General features: G+C 43.8%; 1 protein-coding gene across 1 annotated transcript in view; it reads left to right on the top strand.

Annotated features, from left to right (window-relative positions):
- The window catches only part of MOB3B (MOB kinase activator 3B), a 124,508-nt gene that overhangs the window by 69,499 nt on the left and 32,885 nt on the right, over positions 1-22,124 (top strand). The gene's annotated exons all lie outside the window — the stretch shown is intronic.

Below are 22,124 nucleotides of genomic sequence, written 5' to 3' on the forward strand. Positions count from 1 at the left end.
TCTTCATCTCTTGTGATTGTCTTTAATTTAAAGTCCAGTTTGTCTGATATAAGTATCGCTACTCCGGCTTTCTTTTGATTTCCTGTAGCATGATATATATTTCTCCATCCCCTTACTTTTAATCTGAAGGTATCTTCCCGTCTAAAATGAGTTTCTTGTAGACAGCATATAGATGGATTTTGTTTTTTAATCCACTCTGCTACCCTATGTCTTTTGATTGGAGCATTCAGCCCATTTACATTCAGTGTTATTATTGAAATATGTGGGTTTAGAGTCTTTGTATCTTTTGTAGGGTTCATGTTTGTGGTGGTGTCTCTGGTATCTTTGTTCCTTGCAACCTTTCCTTCAGAGCATCCCCCTCAGGATTTCTTGTAGGGCTGGCTTCGTGGTAACAAATTCTTTCAATTTCTGTTTATTTGGAAAGGTTTTTATCTCTCCTTCTATTTTGAATGACAGGCTTGCTGGATAGAGGATTCTTGGCTGCATATTTTTACTGTTCATCACATTGAAGATCTCCTGCTCTCCTGCGAGTTTTAACCAATCTCACAAGGGGTTAACAGCTTTGGGAGAGAGGATTATTAAACAACAAGAATAGTTTAAGAGCCCTGGGCTGGAACCAAGAAATTAAGGGTGATTTGTGATGCCTGAGGGAAGAGGGAGTGACAGTCAGAAGGTGGACCAGCTCTATTCTTCTAACCATCTTGCCCAGAATGCACTTTCATGAGAGGATTAGTTTAATAGGGCATGTACCTGGGAGGTCCCCAGTGAGTTGAGCACTGGAAGTATAAAGATCCCACCTATTTTTGTACTTAGCCCTCCTGAGACCTTGAGATTGGCCCAGAAAGAAGAAACAGGAACATACTTGGTTGAGAAAGGTTCTGAAATAAAGTTTTACTCCTGGTAATGACCCCTAGAAGACCCATGGTGGGCAAGGATTTTGGACACACAGTACAAGCAGGGTGTGACCCAACTCTTCCCAGAAAGGCATGGGCAGGTTCTGTTGAATTAGCTCATCAGGTGTTTCACTGGAGTTAATGTTTTAACCATTGTGCCAATACATTTATTCCCTTTTGTTTAAACATTCCATGACAGAATAAAACTATTTTTAAGTAAGCAAGCTTTGTTTTTTTTATATAGTTTTTTAAATGTTTATTTATTTTTGAGAGAGAGAGAGAGAGCGTGTGCACACAAGTGAGGGAGGGGCAGAAAGAGGGGGCAGAGGATCTGTTAGCACAGAACCCAATTTGGGGATCAAACTCACAAACCATGAGTCATGGCCTGAGCCAAAGTCGGAGACTCAACTGACTGAGCCATCCAAGATCCTTAAGTATTGTTTTGTTTTTAAGTGAAGGAATGACAGTACGTACCCATTGTTTGGATGCCCTTTGTGCTATATTTAAAAGTTTAAGTTTTAAGAGTGTAATATAATACATTTAGAATAAAGAAATGTCTAGACTTTATACCCTGAGAGATTTGCAACTCAGTTTATGCTCATTTCAAGGTGTGAGTCTGTTTCACTCCTGGTGCTTTTTTTTTTACTGTGCAGTTTTTGTTAATTGAGAGATTAACCACTGGTAGGTTTCATTCAGAATCTGCCCTGGACTAGATGGCTTTAGATCAGGTCCTATGGTTAGGAGTAAAGATCTAGAACCAGCCTGCCTGGACTCAACCTGGTGTCTCCAACTCCTTGCAGTGCGACTTTGGGCAGGGAAATGAATCTGCCTCTGCCTGATTCCTCATCTGTGAAATAGATGACAGTGGTGTCTGTCCAGTGGGATGGCTGTGAGGACTTAGTGACGTAATGCACAAAACTGGAGGTCGGCTCAGCTAAATGACCATAGGGATGAGGGCTGGGGATTTCTGTGGCAGTCTGTTCATGCCTGTGGCTCACTCTTTGGTTTCTGGTCCCCTCACCAAGCCCCTGCCAGCTCTGCATCATTCCCAGACCCAGAACCACACGTGGGGAACTATATGCATCTTTGGGTATAAAATGACTGGGCAAAGGCAGAGCCTGAGCATGTGACTGAAGTGATAAGAGAAACTGAGGCCCAGAATAAACACTCATCAGGTAACTAGTGTTGTTACTGTTACTGTCAGCACTGACACCCCACAGCTGGTCTTCTCTTACGCCAGAATCTCTATAGCCAAAGGATCTCAGAGGTGAAGGACACCCTAACAGTTACCGAAGGCTGACTTATAATTCCTGAAGATGCTTTGAAAAATTCCCTGTTCTCAGGGAAGATCAGAAGAATCTGATCAGTCTGGGGAATCTGTCCTATTAACAAATTAGGTGATTGTCGGTAATGGAAACCACCTTCTCTTACCTGGATTCCCTCCCCAACAACAGTGGCACGTGGCCTCTGTTTGAACACCTCCTTGTGTAGGAAGCTCTCATCATCACCTGAAGCAGTGAATCCCACTTTTGGACACTTCTGGTGATACCAGGTTTTGTCTTTGCATTGACCTGAAGAAGGAAGGGATTACCTCTGGTCTTAAGGAGGTGGAATAGAGTAGTGAAAGGAGAACAGACTTTGAAGTCAGAAAGAAATGGGCTCAAATTCTACTCCCGAGCTAGTTAGTTTTGTGGCTCCAGGCAAATGGCTTGCTATTTCCTTTTCCCTTTTGTCTTTCCAGTGACAGTCTTCCCGTATTTGAACCCTATCTTTCCAGTCTTCTCTTAGCCTCCCTGTATGGTAAAATTTCAATTTCTCCTATCACTTTAGTCACATGCGCAGGCTCTGCCTTTCCCAGTCATTTTATACCCAAAGATGCTGTCAGCTCGGAGCCTAGAGCCTACTTTGGATTCTTTATCTCCCCCCCCCCACCCCGCCACCTCTCCCCAACTTGTACTCTGTTTCTTTCTTTCTCTCTCTCTCTCTCAAAAATAAATACATGTTAAAAATAAAAAGCAGATGCTTAGCACATACTAAGTGATTGGTGTGGGTTGGCTTCTTGGGAGGAAGAGGTGCAGCTGGAAATGACTGGTACCCCACCCCACTACTACCACCCATGAGAGCAGCCTGGAGGTTACAGCCTCCCATTGCTCCATCTCTCCAACACCCTGCACAGGACCTGGACTTCACATGAAAACATGACTATCAGCACATCTATCAAGTGGGCCAGTCCTGTTTTGAGGCAAATCTAAGTAGCACATCAAAAGGAATTTGAATTTTACAGAGGAAATGTGAATGTCTTGGAGAACATTTATGTCTTCCTTTCTTAAACTTTTATGGGTCACCATTAAGTATGGCCTTTCAGTTTCATGAAGTTTCAATTTAGCATGGAAAATGCAGTCTGACCAGCTACATGAGCATCACCTGGGAGATTGATGGAAGAATAAAGCCTGGACCCCACCCCAAACATGCAGAAACTCTGGGGTGCAGCCCAGCAATCTGTGGCTTTTTTAAAATTTTTAACATTTATTTATTTTTGAGAGACAGAGCATGAATGGGGGAGGAGCAGAGAGAGAGAGAGGGAGACACAGAATCTGAAGCAGGCTCCAGGCTCTGAGCTGTCAGAACAGAGCCCAGTGCAGGGCTGGAACTCACGAACTGTGAGATCATGACCTGAGCCAAAGTTGGACACTTAACAGATGGAGCCACAAAGGCACGCCCCCCTCCCCCAGCAATCTATGTTTTAATAAACCTTCAAGTGCTTCTTATGGCCCCATTTGAGAACATTGGTTTAGATTATATGGGGTCCCATTCCTTCTCCCCCTTCTCCCACCTCTGGCAGTTTTCACATTCAGGTGACCAAGCCTGTGTCTTGAGCCATATATTTTCAGTGTTTCCACAATTTGAAGACAGCTCTTGAGAGAATGATTTATTGCCTTATCCTGGGAGACTCATCTCTTCGTGCCAACAGCAATTGTAATCTAAATCCAAGCCTGTGCTAGAGAACAGTCAGGGAATAAACATTTGTGTGGGATGTTCACACCATCAGATCAGTTGCTTTCCTCCACCTCTGAAGTTTCCTTCCAGCCTCCTGACCACTAATAATGGTATCTCGGATGGGTAATGATAATAGCAAGTATTTTTCGAGCTCTACTCATGTTGCAAAATACCTTTAATTTTTTTTCCATTTAATCCTCATAATAACCAAATGAGGTAAGTGTATTGTTAATATTATCCCCATGTAGGGGCGCCTGGGTGGCTTAGTCGGTTAAGCGTCCAACTTTCGCTTAGGTCATGATCTCGCGGTTCGTGGGTTCGAGCCCCGCGTCGGGCTCTGTGCTGACTGCCAGCTCAGAGCCTGGAGCCTGTTTCAGTCTGTGACTCCCTCTCTCTCTGACCCTCCCCTGCTCACGCTGTCTCTCTCTCTCCTAGAAATAAATAAAAACATTAAAAAAAATATATTATCCCTGTGTCCTCTGTGGTGAAACTCAGCTTTAGACTAAAGGGGCTAATTCACTTGCCTGAGATCATGTGGCTAGTCAGCGGCAGACAAGAGACTTGAACTCAATCTGTCTGATACCAGATTCTATGAATCTTTAATAAGCTCCCCTGCTTGGTTAAGTACACTATATCCCTGGACCAGGAACATGCACTAGAAATATGCTAGACCAGTGGTCTTAAACTTTAGCGTGGATCAGGATTATCTGGAAGGCATCTTAAAATGCACTCATTGCATTGCCCTGGTCCCAAAGAGTCAGGTTCAGGGCCTCTGGGTTGGGGTCTGGGAATTTGCATTTCTAGTGAGTTCCCATATAATGCTGGTGCTGCTGATTCAAGGGCCACACTTTAAGAATCATGATTCTAGGCCAGTGTTTCTTAAGCGGTGCTACACATTAGAATCATCTGGAGAATTTCAGATTCAGTTGTTCTAGTGTGGGACATTGCCTTTCTTGTGTGTGTGTGTGTGTGTGTGTGTGTGTGTGTGAGAGAGAGAGAGAGAGAGAGAGAGAGAGAGAGAGAGATGCTCCCCTGATGATTCTAATGTGCAGCCAGGGTTGAGAGAACCACTGCTATACTCAAAGGAAGACTATTAATTGCTGTCCCACAGTGTTAGTTCTTCAGTCCTACATCAGGGCTCTCCAGCAGACGTGTTCACACAGCCGGGAACCCACTGGTATGCCAGGGAATATCAACACTGCAGGATAAATAAAGCCCATTCATTTTATTTCAAGGTTTACAGAAAAGTTAGTAATCTCTATAAATAAATGGATCTTTTATGGAGTAAAGTGCAAAATGTGCATGAACTACTAATACACTCTATGGGATTCAACCCTTTCCTAAGAATCTAACCAAGGAAAATAGTCAGGGACTAATTGCCGAAGATACATTCAAGGAGAATCACCCAAACATATCATTTTGTCCTCATGATAGCTGAATCTGTGACAATCCATTGCTCAAAGAATATTTATATGTACTCATATAATATTAAGTGTAAAAAAGAGGGCACAGACAATGAATTGTATGATTTTAATCTTATTTTTAAAAAACAATATACGATGTACATACATACATATACATTATACTGTGTACCTTGAGAGGATTCGAAGATAAAAGATTGGAAGTGAACACACCAAAATATTATTAGTGGTTATTTTGTGGTAGGATTATGTGTGATAATGATATTTATACTTGACAGCATTTTTCTAATTGTTTAACAATATTAATTTTATGATTAGACCAAAAGAATTTAGGCAATGACCTATTTTTATAAATACATATTCTGAAATACCTATCTGAAAATATAAACCATAGATTTGGAAGTCAGAAGTTTTTACACAAAACTAGAAACATTTAAAATTGCTAATTACCATTTCCAAGAGTGCTAATACATTTCGGCCCATGAAAGTGATAACTTCATTGAAACTCAGGAAAGGTAGTGCTGAGCAAGAGGATACTTGCTCTGCAAGGTGGTCTCCTTGGGACGCCTAGGAGCTTCTCAAGGTGCACAGTCCTTACCAGTGAGTGAGCTACTGACGGTGCCTCTGTGTGACATCACCAAAGCATCACCACAGATAGTATAGAATAGACCAAATGTGCAAGAAGGAGGTTTAGCAGTATCTGTGTGTATCATGCAGATATGCAGGCAGTAAGAAAATCAAGTCTATGTCAATGTTAACAAAGAAAAGACATAGGAAGGACACTCCTGTGTGGCAAAACACCAAACCCATTGCCTTCATTAACCCAGAAGTCTGTCTGCTGATGCTCCTCCTAGAGTTTGCCTTCATATAAACAAATGGTGCCCTCTGCACACTTGTGTCAGACGGAGGACTAGAAAGAGGGCGGTTTCAGTGCAGGGCTCAGAGAGGCCTGGTAAGAAGGAATCTGAAAATATTACATGCTCAGGGGCAGTGTCACTAGAGTAATCATTTTCCAATATAGCCAGTAGACACTTTCTGTACAACCAAGCCTCACCTGGCCACACAAAATAAAACCACCTGCTTCTACAACAGCTGGGACTGGTGACCCAAGTTAAAGTAGCAGGTAGCAGGCCAGTGGGCACCATTCTGGGGTGGCCCCTTGGTGGAAAGAGCCCTTTTTCCCTGATGAGCAGGAAGACCCATCCTGAGGAAGGGCACCCAGCCAGAAGTGCCTACCATTTAGTGCAGTCAAACGTACAACAATGTGCAAAGGATCCAAGCTGGCAGAGTGAATGAATGAAATGGATGGGACTGCCCAGGGGAATGTAGCATCTCCTATTTACAGGAAGCAGGTATCACTTAGCTCTTGCCATGAGAGAATTTCAGTCCAGCTGTGCCAGGTCTTCTGATTTTTTCCAAGAGAAGCCAGAATTCTTGATCTTTGGACTGTAGTTCCCAATTTCTAAATGTTGGCAGCATTACAAAATACTGTGTGGTCCAAAGAAAACACGCCTGCTGGCTGGTGTTGGCCTGCAGCTTCAGCTTCTTCCCTCTGCTTTAGAATCTCAGATGCTAAAGAGGCAATTGCTGAAGTCCCTTTGTCTTCTTACCACTCTTCCCACCTACCTCCACCAAATTCCAAGCGACAAACTCCCTGAATTCTCAGACTCTCCTTCTCAACAGCCATGCTTTATTAAGGACTTTAAAACTGGCTAATGGCCTCACAGTAATTTATTACAGTTGAGGATTTTTAAAACAAACTATTCAGAGGTATTTTCTGGAAGATGAAGTTAATTTAAAAAATAATTTTTAAAGGAACCACCCTATTTTTTGAGGGGTAAAGTGTGTTTTATTTGAGAAATGTGTGCTTTGGAGTGAAGTGGGTCTGGGTTGAAGTTCCAGCTTTACCACCTGTCATTTGTGTCTCTTGGGCACGTGACTCATCCTCTTTTAAGCTTCTCATTTTCTCATTTGCAACGTGGGGGGAACAGCTCATGGGTTTATTGGTTTGTTTAGGGTAATCAGTATTAACGTACGTTAATGTCTGGTGCCATTAGGTGCTCAGGAAGTATAAAGTTTCTCTTAGGAGCCAAAGTAACTGAAACTTTTAATTGCAAATATTATAAAATAGCCTCATAAAGCATTTACACATTTAATATTAGAATTTTTAAAATTCACTTTCTTTAGGGGCACCTGGGTGGCTTATTCGGTTAAGCGTCCAACTTTCGCTTAGGTCATGATCTCGCGGTTTGTGGGTTCGAGCCCCGCGTCGGGCTCTGTGCTGACTGCCAGCTCAGAGCCTGGAGCCTGTTTCAGTCTGTGACTCCCTCTCTCTCTGACCCTCCCCTGTTCACACTGTCTCTCTCTGTCTCCTAGAAATAAATAAAACATTAAAAAAAAATCCACTTTCTTTAGATGTTCCATTGTAGGGGTGCCTGGGTGGCTCAGTCAGTTAAGCAACTGCCTTTTTTTTTTTAATTTTTTTATAGTTCATTTATTTTTGAGACAGAGAGAGACAGAGCATGAGCAGGGGAAGGGCAGAGAGAGAGGGAGACACAGAATCTAAAACAGACTCCAGGTTCTGAGCTGTCAGCACAGAACCCGATGCGGGGATTGAACCCACAGACCGCGAGATCATGACCTGAGCTGAAGTCAGATGCTTAACTGGCTGAGCCACCCAGGCGCCCCAGCAACTGACTCTTGATTTCAGCTTGGGTCATGATCTCTCAGTTCAGGAGTTTGAGCCCCACATTTGGCTCTGTGCTTACAGGCTGATAGCATGGAGCCTGCTTAAGATTCCCTCTCCCCCTCTCTTTGCCCCTCCCTGTGGGCACTCTCTCTCTCTCTCTCTCTCAAAATAAGTAAAATAAACACACACACACACACACACACACAATACATACATACATACATACATATAAGAAATCCCATTGTAGTAAGTAGTGTTGCAGTTGACACGGGAGAAAAGGGGAAAATTGAGAAGGTGAAGGGATGAACCTCAGGGCTGTCTGCCTGGGGAAGGCCCTAGGGTCAGTGCCCAAATTCACTTACGTAGACGGTGACCTTACGATTTATCAGTCCAATTTAACTCTTGCTCACTGCTGAATCTCTAGTATCTAGCACACCACCAAATAAATAAATGTTTGTTAGCTATGTAAATTGGTTAGTGGACAAATAAAGAATGTAGGTGGGAGTTTTATCTGGCAAGAATAACTATGAGCTGGACAGCTCTGTTCAGACCATGCTGTTTATCAGAGATTGTCTGCTTCCCAGCCACGGGTCGAGTACAGTCACATGCAGCCTGCCCCCAGGAGAGCCCTGTGCTGAGTTTAATACTCTGCTGTCATCTTCTTGAAATTCTTAATAATTTGTGAACAAGGGCCTCTGCGAATTATGTATCCAGTCCTGACCAGAGGTACATCAGTAAACATAGAAACATCAGTGCATGAACCAAAGGGAAAAAATTATGGTCCTGGGGCCCAATCAAATATTTGTGGTCCACAGAGTGGTATTTTTTATATAAATAAAATTTTTAGTTAGAATAGGTTTAGATTTATCCAAGGACTGCAAAGATAGTACAGAGAGAACCCATATATCCCTCACACAGTTTCTCATGTTGGTTACATCTTACATTACATTTATATCTATAATACATGTGTCACAACTAAGGAACTAACAACAGTACTATTAACTAAACTTCCCACAGTATTCAGCTTTTATGAATCTTTCCCTAATGCCCCTTTTCTCTTCCTGGATTCCATCCAGGACAACACATTATATTTAGCCATCAAATCTGTTTAGGCTCCTCTGGGCTATGATATTTTCTCAGACTCTTCTTGTTTTTGATGACTTTGACAATTTTGAAACAGTACTTGTGAAATATTTTGTAGAATGTCCCTTAGTTTGGGTTTCCCTGATGTTTTTCTCATGGTTAGACGGGGTGATGGTTCTTGAGAGGAAGACTACAAATGTGAAGTGACACTTTCATCACTTCCTATCAAAGATCTATGGCATGCACATGACTTGTCAATGATGTTAACCTTGATCACCTGGCCAATGTAGTGCTTGCCAGGTTTCTCCATTAAGTTTCTCCATTAACTGTTTCCATATTGTACTCACTCTTTGGAGGAAAGTCACCTTGTGTACCCCACGATCAGTGGCATGAAAGGGGGCTCCACCTCCTTCAGGGTGAAGTATCTACATAAATTATCTGGAACTCCACTGCATGGGACATTTGTCAATTTTGCAATCATTTATTCAATCTGGACTTGTGGATACTTATTTTATACTTTGGGTTACAATTCAATACTCTTCCATTTATTTTGTTGCTCCCATTCCAGCTTTGGCAGTTCAGAGGCTCTTTCAGGTCGCCTCCAGTGTCCCTGGGACATCCCCCCAAGGCTGTGATTTTATCGAAAACATCCTTTCTTTCTGGCACAACAAGGTGTGCCTTGCCATCTTTTACATTTCCTGTTCCAGCCCTAGAATCAGCCGTTTCTCTAAGGAGCCCTGATTCCTTTTATAGAAGAATGGTATTAGAAGCTTAGAAGCTAAGATCTGGAGGGCACCTGGGTAGCTCAGTTTGGTTGGGCGTCCGACTTTGGCTTGGGTCATGATCTTGTGGCTCGTGAGTTCAAGCCCCACATCAGGCTCTGGGATGATGGTGCAAAGCCTGCCTTGGGTTTTTTCTCTCCATCCCTCGGCCTCTCCCCCACTTGCATGCACTTACTCTCTCACAAAATAAATAAACTTTAAACAACAAAAAAAAAAAGCGCTAAAATCTGGGTGTTATGTGACTTCATTGCTTCCAGAACATTTTACATTTTTTAATGTAAATTTTTAAAAATTAAGCTGTCATCATATAGAAAGTCAGCTTTTCCAAGCTAACTATGTAAAAATAAAGAACATTAATAAATAAAATGTTCAAAATTTTTAATGTTTTTGAATAACTACCAGCACTTAACTATGAATAGATTCCATATTGAAACCTAGACTTCTAGAAGATCTGGCAGTCCTGGGCCACATTCCCGCTCAACACCAATCAGCCAAGGCAGAGAGGGGCTCTCGCCCTTTCCTGCATAGAGCCCTTTCAGGTTGTCACTGTACGCATTGCTCACTATCTTATTACACCCAGTGACTGTACTCTTCTGTCTCTTTATGACCCTTGAAGGCATTCAATTTTGTGATTCCCAGTTCACATTGTATTCAGGTAGGTAATTTACAGACACACAGCTTAGTCTATGAATTTAGCTGATCAAGTATCAGAGCTCTATTTCTGGTTTGATCCCTCTCTCACCGGTTCACCTCATTGGCTCTTACATGCAGTGACTCACCATTTCTTGCTCAGTCCCTGCCCTCACCCCTCCAGCTCAGGTGCAAAGAGTCATCTGCATCCACTTGCCGTTTTCCCCTCAGCTTCAGGCTTTGAGGGTCTTTGCAGGCAGAGTCTGCCCTGAATGTGTGTGGCCAAGTGTCCTTTTCTTAGACTCTTTCTGCCTGGAGAAGATCCCCCCAACGGTCACACCCCTGCCTCAGATTAACTTCTTCCTGATCACTGTTGTCTTGTGGCTCTGCAAAGCCCTCCTCAAATTGGGTTCCAGTCATTCTTTCTGGATCCATCCACCCTTTGCAAAAAGGATCCTTTCCTTTGCTGTCTTCTCCCTCTCCCCTACTTGCCCCCATCATGTATCAGGAGTATTTGTCAGCCAATCCTGACTTAGTTCCAACTTTGCTAAGTTTGGAAAACTACCTGTGCACTTTTCTATGTAGATAAAAAAGGCTCTTCAGTACTAATGTACAATATGATTTCAGGGGTTGCTTCTTTCTCTTTATGAGTGAAACCCTGCTAGAAAAATGCATTTCTCTCTGTGATCTGCCAGGTATGAAGACATACAAGTATCAACTTTCATTGCACCCTTATAGCTTCAGAGATGACAAGGTTAAACGTGGGCCTATAGCAATTCCCCTGGGGAAACTTTCCACAGAGCAAGAGTTTTCAGGCAGTAACTCAAGGCCACTGCTTGGGGAGAGGAGAATCAAAGGCAACCCAAGCAGGGGAAGTCTTCACCCACCCCACCCCCTTTACATGGTTATTTGTTCACATATTTACTCTACAGTTACTCACTGAGACCACCATGTTCTGGTATGCATTTGATGCCAGGGATAACTGTGAACAAGAAAGATAAAGTACATTCCCTGATAGTACAAAATTTGCAGTCTAGAGGGAGACTTAAAAAATGGACAATTAAAAGATAATGTAGTAAGTATTTTCATAGGAAAAGTACAGGGTGTCATGATATGCCTGACTTGACTGGGATGAGGTGGACAAGGAGGGTGTCCTAGAGGAAGTGATAATGTAGTTGAGCCTTGAGTAACAGATGGGAGTTAGCCAGATGAAAAGGAGAAGTTGAGGAAGAGAGTTTCCAGCTGCCAGCTCTTCAGTATGAGGCAACTTCCAGAAGTGAGAAGATGATCTTACCTCCAGAGGGCTGGAGTATTATATACAAATTAGGAGGTTCCAGAGATGATGATGGAGAGATACACAAGGTTGAAACCATAGAGGGTCTTGCCTGCTGTGTTAAACAGCTCTGATATTACCTTTAATATGGTTTAGAGTATAATGCAGAAAGGTGGACATCTTGGTTAGATTTACATATTAGGAAGATGCCCCCTGCCCAGTGGGAGATTAGAGAAATCCAAGAGTAGAAGGGGGAAGCTCCAGCAAACCAGGCAGGAAATGATGGTGGCTTGAGCTAGAGAAGTGGTGATAGAGGGGTAACATTATAGACTAGAAACCCTTCAGACAAGATTTGGCATTAGTTGTCCTTCATCACATAATGGAAGAGAGATTCTGCTGGTGAATAGAGAAGAGTTTTACTTGTGAAGATACTCACAGTATATCATCCATGACAAGAAGGCTGAGTCATTTTCAGATTCCAACTGGGGCTCATGATCAAAGTGGAGGTACTTCTGTCTAACTTGCCAGTACTAATGAAGCTCATTAACATCTTGTTCTCGACTCAATCCATCTCATTTGGCCCATTTGATTTTCAGCAAATTCAGCACATCTGAACTAGCTACAGTTTGTTTTTTTATGGCTTTTATTGCCTCTCTGTAGTGAATGAGTATCTTCCTTAGGGTTTCCTGGGTCTTTCTCAGTCTACTTCCACCTCCATGCCACGATGGCAGAAGGTGAAGGCAGACATCCTGGAGATGAATGGGCAGATTAAGAAACAGCCTCTGGCAGCAGAGAAGTGACATGGGGAGAAGAGGGAAGTGTGGGAGGCAGGCACGTTGTATTTACAGTCACTCCTTTGGGTGGCTGAAACAGCACTTCCTCTGCCCGGCAAAATGGCATGTCTGAAAGAATTAACAATCTGTTTAGAACATATAATCACATGCTAGTCTATTTTCCTTTGGTCCAACCACTGTGATTGTAGGTCAGAGGGCAATGCAGGGGGCGCTGGGGAAGGGCAGAGGGAGTTGGGGAACAGGGAAGTAGCCAGTTTATTTCTAATCATTTGCAGCTGTCAGCTTGTTTGGGGACTTTTTTTTTTAATTTTTAGGCAGGGGAACAAAGTCTTGCTACACAGTATTGTTTTCCTTGGCATGAGGAACAGACACTTTCTTAAGGAACGCACGGAGATAACACAAAACATCTGCTTCAAGGAGTCAGTCCTCTGCAGCTGACTTTTCATCAGCCAGGGCATAAGGCTTCTTTAGATCAATATGTAGATACATTTGGGGAGGCGGGAGAATGGGGATGCAAGGGGCAGCGGTGGAAGCTGAGAGGAGGAGGATGTGTATCTCTAAGAAACAGATCTGTGTTACAAGGTTTTTTTCGCTGTTTGTTTTCCTCGTGATCCAATTGCATTTTGTTTTGCAAGTGTTTTGGAAATGGTATGTTCTCAGCCACGCTGCCAGAGGAGGTCTGTTTTCTTTTCCCACGTGTGTGGGATGTTGTTTTTCTTGAGGAACTATTGAGAATGAGGGAAGTCTATGACTTGTGCAGGGATTTTGATATGTGCACTCTTCGGTTACCAGACAAAAAGGACAGCACATTGGCCTCAGTTGTGAGTGACAGTTTTAAGGGGAAATGTGGGCATTTCTTTTTTTTTTTTTTTCTAGGAGAAAGAGAGAGAGAGACAGCGTGAGCAGGGGAGGGTCAGAGAGAGGGAGTCACAGACTGAAATAGGCTCCAGGCTCTGAGCTGGCAGTCAGCACAGAGCCCGACGCGGGGCTCGAACCCACGAACCGCGAGATCATGACCTAAGCGAAAGTCGGACGCTTAACCGACTAAGCCACCCAGGCGCCCCTTGAATGTGGGCATTTCTGATTGTTGTTATTCATGTGCTATCAGGGGTCCCAAAAGGATGGGCCAGAACGTTAGGTTTCATCTTGTGTCATGTGTAAACTCCTTAGACAACTGACAGGATGTTCCCCAGATCCACTGTCCAGGAGAGTTTGCCCTTTGAAGAAAAGGTAACTTCGTCTGTCCTGTTTCATTTGTCCTTCCCCCCACCTTCAGCTTTGATAAGGAAGAGACAAAGCTTCCTAAGAACAGTTAACACCTATTGGCACTGTGCTCCGTGTTTAACTCTCACGATCTCACAGAGATCTAGGTCTTGTTAGCCCCATTTCTCGGATGAGGAAATGAGCCTTTTCATTAGCAAACTTGCTCAAGAACAAGCAGCCCAAAAGTTTCACATCAAGAGTATGAACCCAAGTCTAAGGGACACCAGAACCAGATGCCTTAGCCACTGTCCTTAATCCTGGACAACACATGAATTTGGAGAAGTAATAGCCAAACCTCCCCCTTCCACCTTCATCTTCTAACAAGCTTTGCTTTTTCAGTTTCTCCAGTTGGACTAAAGAGAGATGAAAGGAGCTATGAGAATACCCACCCTTCGAGTATCCTGGCAGAGTGAAAAGAGCACAGGTTCTGAAATCACAGGCTGGACTTCAGGTCCCTTTTCATCATAGACTAGCTGGAAATCCCAAGCAGTCAGTCCCCTTGCCTTTCTGAGCTTTGATTTCAGGGTCAGCATGTGGCTTGAGAGCTCAGCTCTCAGTCCAGCACTTGCCAACTATTGGCTACACTGCGAGCTTGCTCCAGGCTCCGTGCCAGGCACCGAGAATCAGCCGTGAGGACCCTCAGGTAGGATACGGTCTGGGAGAGAAGGCAGACCTGAGTCAGGGTCCACAGAGCAGTATGGAATTACACCTGAGATCTGTGCTCAGGAAGGTTCCGCAGATGACAGGTGTCAGACAACCTGAGGCTGGAGATAAGGGAGGCCTTTGAGCTGAGCTCTTAAGAAGTAAAGGCATTAACAAAATAAATGACAGGCTGGAATATCTGCCAATTACTTGTGGAACCTGGTATGTTTGAGGAAAGTTCAAGGTGTCCCTGGAGACAATCTCTTAGCCCTTACTCTCTACATCTCCAAGGTCTGGATCCAACCCAGTGTATCATGGACCAGAGTCTCCTCCCCAGGCATGGAGCATTCTCTTAGAAAAGACAGAAAACAGAAGAGGAATGCATTATAGCCAGCACAGAAACTCTCACCTGGATCCTGAGTTTGGGACCTTTGTCTTCAATCTGTGGCCCTTTCATCCAAAGCATTTCTGCATTCTCTGAGTGACTTTTTTCTTTTGCAGCTTCCATAACAGAAAAGAAAATGTAAGCCATTTAGACAGCTTATTTTCTTTCAGGCATGTCTGAAAAGGAAGGATTGAATGGGGCATCTGCTTAACAGTGCAAGGGAAGGGAGAGGAGGGAGGAAGAGAAAAGAAAATGAATTGAAGCTCAGAAATTACTGGAATTTTTTATTAAATTTTGTTTGGGAGAAAGGAGATTTACTAAGTCAGAGATAAAAGGCAAATCGACATGGGGCCCCAGAGAAATTATTATATTCCATGCTCGATTTAGCTCTCATTCTGAATGTGGCTTGGAGATCAGAAAGTTGTGGTTAGGCACTTTCATAAACTCTGCAGGGCTCTGTCAGATGCTGGTTCCCTGCCAAAAGCACCAAGCACCATGTCTTCCTGAGCAGCAGAAGCAGAGCTGGGGGCTGCCAGTCAGGCCTTCAGGAGAGTCCAGGCCCCTCAGGCTAACCTCACCCTCTGCCTTCACCCCCCTCTCTGGCTCAGCCTCCTCCTTGGCCTGATCATCCAGCAAACTCTAGTCTTGCTTTGACTCTAATTGTTGAGCAAATTCCTGAGAGAACCACATATGACTGATTGGGTTGGGATTCTGACCTCTGCCTAGGCATTTTGCCTCAGCAACCTCTGGAATCTGAGCTCAGCCTGGCCCTGTTTTAGGTTCACCAACTTCATTTCAGTACTGACCCGTTTGTAGAGACCCAAGTCCATCAGATGATCCAGGATCATCCAGGTCCAAGGTTCTGTGGTTCTGTGTGTGTGTGTGTGTGTGTGTGTATCACCTCTGTAGAGAATGCTCTTCTGAACACATCTTCTCCTTTGGGGATAACTTCCTAGAATCTGAAATTCCCCAGCTTGAATCCGAGAGTCCTGGGATGTGGCTCCAGGTGGGGTGGAGAGAGAGATTTCCCTGAGACTCAATCAGTGATTGCAAATCACTTAGAGACCTTCTGATCAAAGGTTGTTTTCTGTATCAGTTGGTACATCTCTGTCTGGGATTATGGTCACATGGCTTACCTGGTTTATAATAAGACTAGTCAAAATTTAATTCCAAACCCTTCAGACGTGCAGTCTACTTCAGTTAAGGCTACTGGTTAATATTGTCTGGCATTAACTTTCTAATTGAGTACAGTAACTGAAAATTAACTATCAGCACCTGAAAAAATACAACGAAAGGCAAAGAAAGGAAGTTTTAATGATAAGAAAAGAGGAGTTTCAGATTTTTTCTTCCCACCTCCTAGATGAGACCAAAATGTTCTTATCACAGAGCCCTCCTCCCTTTTTACCAAAGGCAGTGTGAAGCCTCTCATGCCAGGACCATGTCAAGACCCTGGCAAAAGGCTATCATTTCTGCTGTAGGCTTTTTTCCTCCCCTAAATAGGATATGATAGACTCACATCTTGACTAAATAAAACCACTACTCTTTTATGATTCACTTTTGATTGATAAGTATTCCCTACCTCGGTCTGTGCCAGGTACTTTTAAAAGCGGACTCAGAATATAAAACAATCCCTTTGTTCAGGGAGCTTACAATAATACGAGACATAAATATGAGAACCTTGTAGAACATAATATAAGGTAGAATGTAACCCAGTGCTTAATTAAGTACTTGCCCCTGTGAGTTCTTTGTAAGTTCAGAATTGATGTGTTAATACCCAAGCTGCCTCCCTGAAAACAAATATGCAGGAGGAATTTAATCCCAAAGTGTGTTCCAAAGAATTTAGGGATACTTAAAGTAACAGTTCACAAGAGGGTGCTTACTATCCACAAGGCTTTAGGCAAAGCCTTTTTGATGTATGTGTATTTAATCTTCACAACAACCTCATGAGCTACAGATAACATCAACACCTGTTTCTTTCTAGATGGGGAAACTGAGCCTTAGAGGGACTAACCATTTGCACAAGACTACGTTGAGAATAGGAGGTAGAGTGAGATAGAAATGAAAGCTGGGAAGCATGATTACAGACTGTGTCTTAAACCAGTAGATATTATGGGGTTGGGGGTTAGAGTAAAAAAGGAATTTTTCCTACAGGAAATCTCAGATCCTTTACTCTGCAGAGATACATTGTAAACCTCTATGAAAGCAGCATATAAAAACATTTTTTTAATGTTTATTTATTTTTGAGAGCGAGCGAGCGGGGTAGGGGCAGAGAGACAGGGAGACACAGAATTCAAAGAGGGCTCCAGGCTTGAGCTGTCAGCACAGGGCCTGACATGGGGTTCGAACCCATGAACCATGAGATCATGACCTGAGATGGAGTCAGACATTTAACCAACTGAGCCACCCAGGCACCCTGAAAACAGCATTTTTGCAAATACATTTAATCTCATGGCCCTCTTTTTTTAGCCAAGGATCTCCCAAGATTAGTGATTTTTAAAAAGCCTTGGGAAATACTAAAGTGAAGGGTCCATAATATCTCACACAAGAAAAGCAGAGGGACAGAAGGTTGGATGTGGTCCTGAGCTGGGTCAGTGGTGCCACATGTCCACAGAGCCCTGTGGCCAGACCCAGCCAGTGTGCAGCCCCATCAGGTGCCAGCCCTCATTGTAACAAGCCCAGCACCCGCTTGTGATGATTCATTAGCCTTTCATTCTTCCTATTGCTGGACTGTTCATTTAAAGCAAGCAAACACACACTTTCCAAGCTCCTTCCATAAGCCAGGTACTGAGCTAAGTGTAGGTCATAAAATGATGATCTGTTCCCTGCTACCAGGGAGCCCGCAGTAACAGGATGCAGAAGAAAAGACCTGAGTTTTAGAGCCAAATCATTACCTCCTTTTAGCTGTGAGGCTAGGAGTAAATACTGTACTGAATTAAGTGTCAGTTACTTTAAAAAACAAAACTACATTAATATCACTGCTCAGGGCAACCCTGGGACTGAAGAACTTCACACACATGTGTATCAGGCATCACACAGGGATCCCTTTCGTTTGGCTATTTAATGGAGACTGGATAATTCTTAGCAGCACCATGAAGACAAAAACCCTCAGATGGATCGGTTTTCATGACCTGGCCCATCTGGGGCCTGTCAAGGAAGGGAGTGGATGAGCAGGGCGGAGTCCTGCCCTGTCTTGCTGCCATGAAGCCAGTTACACAGGGTGAGATAGCTCCAGAGTCCACCAAAGGGGTGGACATCCAGTTCTCTACATCAAAGGAAGTGGTCTCTTCTACCACCCAGCTTCTGAAGGCTTATTTAAAACACACAGACATACATGCCACGCAGACATAATGCATACATGTACATACATACACATAAATACATGCATTCATACACTCACACATATACATACACACATACATATACATACATATACACAAATCTAATACCTGGAAGACTGAAGAGAAGGGAGGTAAAGAGCTAAAATATTACACAAACTGTAGGAGTGGTTCCTGAACCATAGATAATATGGAATGAATTTCTCAACTGCTACGTAACTTTCTTACTCTTAACCCATGCTCCGTGAACTGAGATTTTATCTCTGGGTCATCAGAGAGCTCACTGGGGTTTCTGGGCTGCCTAGAACTCTCAGCCCAGGACATTTCAGCTTCCAGAGTTGGCCTGAGGTGACTGTGCATGCTGAGCACGTCCTGACTTGAACCATTTATAACGTTCCTTTTTGAAGAATGAATTGTGTGTAAGGGAGAAAATGGTGGATCAGATCAAACTTAGCAACTAGAGTCCAGAGATTCTGAGCCTGGAGTTTTACCAATCCGAGGAATTTGGGTGAGAAATAAAAAAATAGAACTTAGTCCAAAAGTTCTCACTACCTACCTATTATAGTACAGATACTAGTATAAGGACACTGAAAAGCAAATGTCTTTATTTTATAATCCAGAAGAGTGAAGTGACCTGACTATACAGCCGGTAAATTGTAGGGCTAGGACTTCAAAAGTAGATCTTCCAGATTCTCAAAGCAACTCAGCTACTCTCAAGATAATTTCCAGCCATAGCCCAAAAGGGAGAGATAAGAGCCAAACCAAGTTTGAGGACAAAGGCAAGGCCAGAGACCAGGTATGGAATGAAAGGCAGTGCCAGAAGTTCAGAGCAGAGCAGGATAGGAATGGGGGAAAGATGGCAAATTGGGGACCATCTAGAGGGACCTAGCAATTGCCATGAGCATCCTCGGTATGACCAAGAGTTGGCTTTACCTGCTAGTCAGTGTGTGGTGCCTGGGGCTGGTCAAGTAGATGCATTGGCACAGCTGAGAATCCCATGTTCTCTAGCACCTGGTGTGCCTCCACGGAAACTGGAGGGAGGGGACATGAAAGATAAACCCACTGGAGGGGGTTCAAGCCACCCAGAAAGGAAGGGCCACAGAGCCGCACATGTGTATGGAGCCCCAGAGCAGTAGCTCAGGTTTTCAAAGTGGTCCTGGGCTTTGGGGTTGACCCAGACCCTTCCTCTACTGTTGCAGCTTGGTGACCTTTGGCAGGTGACCGTGGGCACCTATTTAATTTTCCTAAGTCTGTTTTCTCACCTTTGAGATGGAAACAATAATAATAGTACCTGTCTTCCAGTCTTGTTCCGAGAACTCAGTTAGCTAATTTATGTAAATCTCTTGGCTCAGTCCCTGAAACATAGTAAGTGCTCAGTTGATGTTAGCTTTTACCATTAGTCCCAGATCCACAGTCCTAAGGGATGGGCAGAGAAAACACGTTGCTCCTTGAAGGCAGCGGAGTGTATTAACCTTCCTCTTTTTTTTTAATTTTTAATTTTTAATTTTTTTATTTTTTTATTTTATTTTATTTTTTTACAAATAGTTTATTGTCAAATTAGTTTCCACATAACACCCAGTGCTCTTCCCCGCAAGTGCCCTCCTCCATGCCCATCCCCCCTCCCCCCTACATCCATCAGTCCTCAGTTTTTGTCAGCATTCAAGAGTCTCTCATGGTTTGCCTCTCTCCCTTTCCCACACCATTTCCCCCCTTCTCCCCCTTGTTCCTCCATCAAGTTCCTCCTAATCCTCCTATATGTGCAAACATATGGTATTTGTCCTTCTCTGCCTGACTTATTTCGCTCAGCATAACACCCTCAAGGTCCATCCATGTTGCTACACATGGCCAGATTTCATTGTTTCTCATTGCCATGTAGTATTCCATGGTATAGATAAACCACATCTTCTTGATCCATTCGTCCGATGATGAACACTTAGTCTCTTTCCATGTTTTAGCTATTGTGGAGAGTGCTGCTATGAACATTGGGGTACATGTGCTCCTATGCATCAGCATTTCTGTATCCCTTGGGTAACTTCCTAGCAGTGCTATTGCTGGGTCATAGGGGAGTTCTATTGTTAGTTTCCTGAGGAAACTCCACACTGTTTTCCAGAGGGGCTGTACCAGTTTACATTCCCACCAGCAGTGCAGGAGGGTGCCCGTTTCTCCACATCCTCGCCAGCATCTAGAGTTCTCTGATTTGCTCATTTTAGCCACTCTGACTGGCGTGAGGTGGTATCTCAGTGTGGATATTAACCTTCCTCTTATCCCCTTGAATCTGTGACTGCCAAGGATGTGGACTTCTTTCAAACTTCTCTCTCTTCCCACCACTTTTTTAAGTCATATTTCTGTACCACCAAAGAGTAACCTTTGGATGCCTTTTTACGCAGTCGGGCTATGCCTCTATCCTTGGTAGAGAGTGTTACACTCCAAACTTAACCACATCTTGTGGTGTTTAGAATCAAGCTGACTTAGTCCAGTTCCCAGCCCAGCCACTTTTTAGCTAAATAGCCTGGGGCAAGTCAATCTGTGCTTCAGAGCTTTCGTGTTAGTCATCTGTGACATATGGGTAGTAAAACCTACTCTGCAGATAGGTTGTAAAGGAAACATATGTCAACCCTTGGTGCTGTCACTGTGTGGGTTACAGGGCTTCCCTTCTCATGGGAACACACTTGGAGGGGATTCCATCATCTCTAGGACTTGAGCTTCTTTGACACCTCCAGAACCTTGCCCAGCCTGGCAGCAGTGCTTTTTGCTGGCCTCTCCTCAGCATAGAAAACCACCCATAATTTCTGCGAGGGGCTGCCCACCACCACCTCCCCAGCTTTACCTCACCTCCATCCCTGAATCCCAGCATCTGTTGCCCAGACAGCTGCCATGCCGTGCCCGAGTCTCTCCCTGGGTTCATTTGATAGGTCCCACTTTGTTTTTGAAGAAAAGCCAGTATCAGTGCTGGGCCCCAGGGAGGCAGATCTTGCCTCTGCCAGCTGCCAGTCGTGTTCTGTCTCTCTCCTCGTGCCCTGGGGGCCCCAGCTGATCCCATTACAGAGTATCTCACCAGACAGCTACTACTAGGACCCTGTGGAGGAACGGACACCAAATCTCCAGGCTTCCTGAAGACCAGGGCTATACTCTGAGCACACTCTGACCATACTCTGAGCACACTATGCAATTCTGATGAAAGGCTGATAGCCGTGTCTACCTTTTCTTGATAAAGGTAATATATTCCCTGCAACAACAGCAAGGTACTCCAGACCCTACAGTGCAGAGAAATGGGGGGGCATTTCCATTTAGTGGGCTCTTACTCTGTTCTAAGCATTGTTGAAGGATTTTACTTGTGTTAACACCCTCCTACTCATGCAAGGAAGGCTTTATTACGGTCCTTCTTTTATAGACGAGAAACCAAAGTCACATGGGTACCACTTCTCATCCTCACAGCCACGGGAATTTTTATCTGTATCTTATCCTCACAACTGTTGGAACTTTTATTTACATATGGCAAAACTGAAGCTCACAGAGGTTACATATCTTGCCCATGGTCATACAGATAGAAGAGTTGCAGAGCAGGAAATCAAAGTCTGTTGTACTTACAACATGTCACCATCTTAGGACAGTGTAAATAACAAGAGTTTAAACAGTGTTTGAGAGGGGGAAAAGGAAGTGGGCTTGTGGACCCTGATGTGTGTTGCTCCGACCAGCTAGCAGCAGTGGTCATCAGACAGGAAATCTGGGTGTCTCCTCTGGCCACATAACCCACTCTTACCTTCCTCAAGTGGATGAAGTGGTAATAAGTGTAATGCCAAGTGTCTATGGAATTTGCTGCATTTGCCCACCTCAGAAACAGTGAATCTTGGGAAAAATTTGGATCAGAATTTGCACACTGGTAGCCTGTAGGTGAAATTAAGCTAGAAAGATGTCTTATTTTGACCGTTGGTATTTT

The sequence above is a fragment of the Hyaena hyaena genome, unplaced genomic scaffold (genome assembly GCF_003009895.1).
Source record: "Hyaena hyaena isolate Hyena2069 unplaced genomic scaffold, ASM300989v1 scaffold_1632, whole genome shotgun sequence".
Classification (NCBI taxonomy): domain Eukaryota; kingdom Metazoa; phylum Chordata; class Mammalia; order Carnivora; family Hyaenidae; genus Hyaena; species Hyaena hyaena.